Genomic DNA, 8,031 nt, shown 5'->3' on the forward strand with positions numbered 1-8,031 from the left:
TTTATATCTTATTAGCAGTTGACTATGTGTCAAAATGGGTGGAAGCAATTGCTACAACAACAAATGATGCAAAGGTAGTGCTCAAATTTCTGCACAAGAACATATTTACAAGATTTGGCACTCCACGAGCTATTATTAGTGATGAAGGGACTCACTTTTGCAACAAGTTGTTTGAGAATCTTCTTTCTAAATATGGTGTGAAGCACAAGATAGCACTTGCTTACCATCCTCAAACTAATGGTCAAGCTGAAATTTCAAATAGAGAGATCAAGAACATCCTTGAGAAGACGGTCAAAATCAATAGAAATGATTGGGCGAAGAAGCTTGATGATGCTTTGTGGGCATACCGTACAACCTTTAAAACACCTATCGGGATGTCTCCATACCGATTAGTGTTTGGAAAGGCATGTCATCTTCCTGTAGAGTTGGAGCATAGAGCTTATTGGGCTGTAAAAAAGTTTAATTTTGATTTGAAGGCAGCAGGTGAAAAGCGACTTCTTCAATTGAATGAGATGGAAGAGTTCCGGAATAATGCATATGAGAATGCAAAGATCTATAAAGAAAGGATGAAGAAGTGGCATGACAAACAGATTCTTAGGCGAGAGTTTGCTCCAGGACAACAAGTTTTACTCTTCAATTCATGACTCAAGCTCTTCCCAGGAAAGTTAAAATCAAGATGGACGGGTCCTTATAAAATTCATGAGGTTTTCTCTTTTGGAGCAGTAGATTTGAAGGACAAGGCAGGGAATATTTTCAGAGTTAATGGTCAAAGATTGAAGCACTACTATGGAGAGCAAATGGAGAGGAACTATGCATTTATTCCTCTTGGAGATCCTAAGTGATGAGGATTGAAAAGTCTGGCTGTAGACTTTAAAACAAGCGCTTATGGGAGGCAACCCATAGATCTATCTTTCTTTCTTTCATTTATTTTATTATCTTTATTTATTTAAGTTTTAATAAATTGGTTTTTGATGCAGGATTATTTAGCAAGAATAAAGAGCTGAAAAATTCTAATCTAAGGAAGATTCACCATGAAACCAGGAAAGTTCTTTTATTTCTTCAATCCTTTTTACTTTTGTATTACAATGAGGACATTGTTTAGTTTAAGTTTGGGGGTGTAAACTCTTATAATCATTTGATCCTCTTGCTTTCTAAGTCTTGGGTTGTTGATGGGTTGTTTGATTCTCTTACCAAGCATGCATTGGAGTAAGATTGAATTCTCTATGACTCTGAAATTTGTGATTGAAGATGGTTTTGAGAAAAATTTTCAAAAATTTCTTCTATGTCAAGTGAAGTTTTGGGGGTACTTTGGTTTAAATCTTTAACCTTGAACACAATTGAGCACATAGTCGTTTTTCTCTTATTCCATTTTGCTTATGAAGAGAAGAAGTTGAATTAATTGAAAGAGGGAGGTTCGATTTTGCTTTGCTCTAGAATCCGTTGATGGGTCCTTGAGGCGAAATCCTAGTTGAGATCAAATATCAGAGAAATGATCTAGGCATTTCTTTGGCATAACCAAAAAGCTTTCGCAGCCATCCTAAATGTCATGCCATCATTACATGGTGTGTTTCCATAGTCAACCCCCTTGAGCCTTCATGAGCCTTTATTGATTCTTTGAACTACATAAACCATGCCCGCTCTAAGCCTGAAAAACAATGAATCTACCGTTGATAGTTTGAGAAAATACTTTGGTGGAGAGTTACATTTAAAAGAGAAAATTGGTTTCATGATGAACCGTATTATGTTTGCTCTGTTTGATCAAAGAAAAAGAAGAAGAAGAAAGGAAGTGACTAAAAAAAAAAAAAAAGAAAAGAAAAGAAAAAGAAGTCGCTAAGCGGAGTGTGAATTACCTCAGATTTTGTTAAGGGAAGTGTTGGTATTACATCAGTGATTACAGCAATAATAATGCCACAAGTATGAGCATATTGCCAAGAAAGATTTGAATCATGTGAGTTTCTCTTTTAATGTTCTTTTCACTAAGTATTTTTCCAGTTTGATTTAATTTTCCATATCCAGTTCTTTCTTAACCCTCACCCTGTGGCCTATCATTACAACCTTATTAAAGACCTTTTGATCTCTGATTTTGGTGTTGACTACATTAGTGGAGAGGATTTATGAAAATTGGACTTATGGGGTTAAGTTTTAAGAGAATTCTTTTGATTTTGGTTGTTCTACTTTTATCTGAGTTTGCAGGTGGTTTGAGGTTAAATTGAATATATCACACACACACTCAAAGTCTTAGCTTTAGGTTGAAGTAAACGCCTAACTCTTGCTTGACAAATTGCAAAATTTTTTATTGATTTTCCTGCCATCTTTGATGTTAAAAGAGTAAGATACTAGAGATGAAATCTAAATTCATAAAAGCTTGGTGAGTGATGATACTTCTCTTTGGGGTCGAGTTGATATTGCCTAAACTATCATTTGTTTTTCTTTTTGTTTGAGGACAAACAAAGTTGTAAGTTTGGGGGTATTTGATGACTTGCAAAATTTCATATTGCAGAATTCACAAGTTCGCTCGAGCGGAGGCCAAAAGCCTCCGCTCGAGCGAATTCAGGCAGATTCAAACGCTCGACTGCCGCTCGACAGGGAGCTCGAGCGAGTTGCGGGATACCAAAGCTCGCTCGAGTGGAGACATTGGCCGCTCGAGCGAAATCAGGCAGAGTCGAACGCTCGATGTGTGCTCGATAGGACGCTCGAGCGAAATCAGGCAGAGTCGAACGCTTGACGAGCGCTCGACACCCGCTCGAGCGAACATCGTATTTTGACAGATTTTAGGTTTTCCACCGTGAGACCATAAAAAAGCAATTTTTCACTCTAGAGCCGCGGGTTTTGACTGGAGAACACTTCTTGGGAGAGAAAAACACAGTTAGAGGGATTCAACTCATCTGTTTTTGGAGACGGAATTCCAATTATTGCACGTACGTTGGAATCATACACGAGCACGGTCGAGAGAAAAGCGTTGAATCGTTCCCTTGAGCTTTTGACGACGAGTTGAGGCTGCAAGGAGGATTTTTCAGTGTTTATTTTCTTCTTCCCATCTTCTCAGAATAATTATGGTGAATTCGTTTATGTTGAATTCCATTTGTAGCATGAGCTAAATTTTCTTCATTCTAGGAAAACGATGTAACCTATTTCTGAACTATGCTTGATTGTCTATGCTAATTTAATGCAATTCTCTCTTTGTTTATCTGATTTATCCTGAATTTATTGCTTCTAATTAACTGGCCATTGATTAGATGATAAGTAATCTTGTGATTTGCTGTCGAAAGAGGGAATCATAGGGTAGATCTTGGATATTTCAGCATAGGTAAGTATAGAGATCGAAAGACTTGTATGAACCTATGTAGTAATTAAATCATTGGTCTTATTGCGTTCTTGATTATTGAATTTGCATATTCTTGTGTGAATTGATAACCAAGAGTCAATTCCAATTAATTTGATCTTCGAACGTCAGTATTATTTCCTTTGCACATTTTTCTTTGAGTTGATCTAGTTTAGATTGCAACTACAAAAATCTTAGTGATTCATCTAGATAAAATCAAGTTTAGTATAATTTTGGTATTTGGCAAACGTAAGGTACTAATCCCTGAGGACGATACTCTTCTTATTACTTTACTATAAAACTACGATACTGTGCACTTGCAGTTTTGCACCGGTCACCTAACACACCCAATACCTATTGACCTAACACACCCAAATTGATCCATAAGAACACATAATTCTGATCATAACGTAAAACAAAAAGAAAAAACCTAAACATAGGATTTATATATTTATTCACGAAATAGGGCGTGCAGGTATGTCTTTTAATGATCACTGGACTTCTTTCAAAAAAAATGTCTTCTATTGTTCACATACAGACATTATATGTCATGATCATCGGGTGAAAAAATAGGGATGAAAAAGACAAAAAAAAAAAAAGGATGTTTTTCATGCATTATAATAAAAGTCGATGTCAAAATGTAATAACCCATGTTCTTGGGGTTTATCGAACCAACCCAAAATTCCCTCTGAATAGGTTGATTCACGAGATGGCACTACAAGAAATTTGGCCTGTTGCAGCGATTTTTGACTTGTTGCAAAAAAAATTGTTGCAACAAGTTATCTATTACAGTGTTTTTTAAATCGCTGCTGATTTTGGTGTTTAAAAGTGAAAAGATTCATGATTTTAATATTTACAGTGAAAAATTTAATATTTACGGCGATTTTGACCGCTGCATTTGTAAAAATACTTTTGCAACGCCTGAAAATTGTTGTAATTGAGTTTGGGCACGAAATTTCATTTTTTTTATCCCCCCGATTCCTCTTTCTTTTCCCTCCAGTGGTCTCGCCCCCCCCCCTCCCCCTTTCCCCTCTCTGGGTCCCCATCGATCTTCTCCCTCGACCCAAGCCGCCGCACACAGCCCATCTCCAGCGGCCCCACCACGTCACCGTCACCTCACCTTGACGTCCGCCCCCTCCTTCTACCCCAAACCCCATGCCGGAAATGTCATTTTCCCCAAATCTGGCCTCACCTCTCTCTCTCTCTCTCTCTCTCTCTCTCTCTCTCTCTCTCTCTCTCTCTCTCTCTCTCTCTCTCTCTCTCTCTCTCTCTGTATCGCCGTCTCTAGGGGCGCCTTTCGCCACCACTTACACGTCGACGGCATCGCCAGTCCTCTATCGAAGCCCCCTTCTCCTCCGTGCCTAGCCAGCCGCCCGAGGCTCTCGTTCTCTCCCTTGCTCTGTTCGCAACCCACGGCCCCCACGTGGTTTACATCCCCTACTAAGGTTAATAACCTTATTTTTGGCCGTACTTGGGTTGATTCACCAGGTGAGATGATTATGACGAATTTGACCACGGGGGACAAAGTTGTTCTATACTTCCAGCCATGTGGCTGGTTTGGGTATTGCACATCTCTCTTGTTATCTGTATTTCTTTTTTAATTTCTCTGCATTTATTCACATATTTGTTTTTTGAGTATTTTAGTGGATCTGTAAGTCGTTCAAGTTGGCAGCATTCTTGCAAATGGGACTTTTGAGTTAATATTAATTGAGATGAAGATGGCCTCATTGGATATGTTTTTGGATCTCTCATGATGCTTGTTTCGCTTGATTCTGTCGCCACATTCTTGTGAATCTGTACAAGTTAGAGTTGCTTAACAGATTTTTACAGTTAATGGAATTACTCCAGTATTTCTCACGTAACTTAAAGGTCCTGTACATTAAAAGAGAGAAAAACTCAGCAACTTACTTTCAGGGACCATCACAGCAATTGTTTTTTTATCATTAGAATAGGTCTCTTTTGTTTTGTCCATGACCTGATGTGTATTGCAGTGTTTTGGTTTCATTGCTGTTGTGTGTCCTAAGATTGTAGTTGTAGTTTCTGCTAGTCATGTATTGGGGCCTAGTGCTCTGTTCCTTGCGAGCACCAACTAGAGGTTGTTTTTTTCCTTTTGTTTTTTTGGGTGAGTGGGGGGGTACACTTTGTTGTTGCTTTCTTGGTTTTCTAGGTCTTTGATACATGCTTGTACATAAATAATTGGCCAGGAATTTTTTGGTTGAGTGGAATTGGTTTTCAAATTTCTTAGTTGTGACCAATTAAAATTTGTGTTTGTTGCATAGCTGGTTGCTATGAGGTGGATGGGTATGTATATAATGCTGCTGAGGAACCTAAAATATTGATTACTGGGAAATGGAACGAGTCTTTGAGTTATCAACCATGTGACATTGAAGGGGAACCCCTTCCAAGCACAGAACTGAAAGAGGTAGTTTTTCTTGGACTTTGCTTTAATTATAATTTTTGGTTTTTGAAATGCTTTGGATATTTTTAGTGATTTGATCAATCCACAGTGTGAATATACACCCGTACACATTAATATCTGTGTGTGCATGTACCCACCCGTGGGTAGCCCAAGTGGTAAGGGCAAACTTGTGTGCATGAGCCCCATGTCACAGGTTTGATTCTCCCTGGGATCAAATGCATTGGTCATTTTCCCCCTGTTTTTAATGCAAATCATTTGGCATATTAGTACTTTCCATTTCAATCAAAAAATGATAAAACAATATTTGACACTGATCATAGATAATTTATGCATGGAGATTTGGTGTTGGTGGAGAGAGCAGCCATTTGGACAGACCACTCCACTGCAACAACCTTTCTTTTCTCACAAAAAAGATGGACTCCACCAACATATTTGGAGGTTATAAAACATCAAGAATCACAATTGCTTCATGGGACTGCCCTTCTTTTAACCGCAAGTCCTAAGGTATATAGTCTTTGCAATATATGCCATGCTAGGCGTCATTATAAACAATACCATGGTAGACGGCAAGCATAATTATTTTATTAACTGGTTGAAGGACCTACGTGATATTTAGGAATAGCTAAATTTATTAAATAAAAATAGTGGAGGTAACTAAGTTAGCATACCTTGAACCATTATGCAATAAATAAAATAGTGGAGGTAAATATCAGTACGAATGATCCACAATTGTTAAATTACACCATCAAACTTGTAGCATAATAGGTAAAGGACACTGTTTTACATATATGAAAAGGCACAATATCAGGGGTTGGGAAGTTTGTCACTGCAATTTTCAATATAAGAGCATTGGGATATGGTGAAGTTTTCAAAAAAGGATAGCTAGTTGAGTGAGAATGAACAAACTAGTTCTGCAGCCATATAGTTTTTTAGTAAATTTATTTGCAAGCCTGTTGAAACACACTGCTGATGTAAAAACCTTCCACATCAGCTTTAGTAAGAATGATTGGTAATTTAATATTTTTTTTTTCATGAATATAATGGATCCTACACTAAGTAGTCACACTAGGCTTATAAATAGCATACTCATTGGGTTGTCAAAATTTGTGATATCTACTTATCAAAAAAAAAAAAATTGTGATTTTTACTGGATGTGCACTCAACTACAATCTAGTAATAGTATAAAATGGCATCTGCGTGGGGAGCTGACATGGGTTAAAAAGATTCCTTATTCAAGTTCTACTCCAGTTTGTCTAGCTGATTTGAACTTCGATTATTTGAACTTACATTGTGATATACCCTCCATGACTCAAACTTATTTTGGATCTGAGCTCAAGTTCTTGCATCTGTTAGAGTGAGGAGAGAGACTGTTGTCCCGAAAGGAAAGCCAAAATCATCACTCACAAGTGCTGCAATGGCCAGTGGGCCAACTGGTCCTACTATCGTGAAGCCAGAACCAGCAAACTCATCATCAGCACCAAAGAAACAGAGCATTGATGACTCATATGTGGCCTTTTTGGAGGACATGAAAGCGCTTGGTGCACTTGATGGTTGAGACTATTGTAGCTGGTGAGAAGATGCAAGGAATATAGAGGAGGCACACGTAATCAAAAGAAACCAAGTGTACATGTTACTATATTTGATCTGGGGAATTGTAGCATTATTCAGTGTTGCCAGTAGCCTCTGTTTGCTTTGGTGCTGTTTCATTGGAGAACCTCTCTTGTACTTGTGGTAATTAATTTCTCTGATTGCTTTGTTTTAAAAATCTTAGTTCTGAGAAAAATGTGTAACTAGAGCTGATATCCATGAGAGAATGATAGATCATGAAAGCAAATTCGAGGCTGTGCTACAATTGAATTAGAAGATAATGACACTCATGCCTTTGATAATACTCAAGACTTACTTTTTTTTTTTACCTTTTCCCTCTCTAGATTGTCGTTAGATGCTGAAGATGCAAACTTATGATTTTCTGTTTCTGATGATGAGAAAAAATAGGAAATGGTTCTTAACTTAATATGTTCCACATTCTGATGTCTTCAACCAAGTATTCTTGTCTGATCAAGAAGTTTTACTTGTAAGATGTGGCTGACATTCAACTGTTCCTGATTATTAGGGATTGTTGAATCCAAAATCTTTATAGACAGTAGATACAACGGATGAAGTGCCCTTTTGTACTGAAAATTGAGTACGATTTTAAGGGGTTTGACATTCATTCGAATTTTGGAGACAAGGGTGTTGCTTTCTCTCATTTAAGTGTGGCATGAAACATGCAGATGTGCAATGTGATTCT

The sequence above is a fragment of the Carya illinoinensis genome, chromosome 10 (assembly GCF_018687715.1).
Source record: "Carya illinoinensis cultivar Pawnee chromosome 10, C.illinoinensisPawnee_v1, whole genome shotgun sequence".
Taxonomy (NCBI): Eukaryota; Viridiplantae; Streptophyta; class Magnoliopsida; order Fagales; family Juglandaceae; genus Carya; species Carya illinoinensis.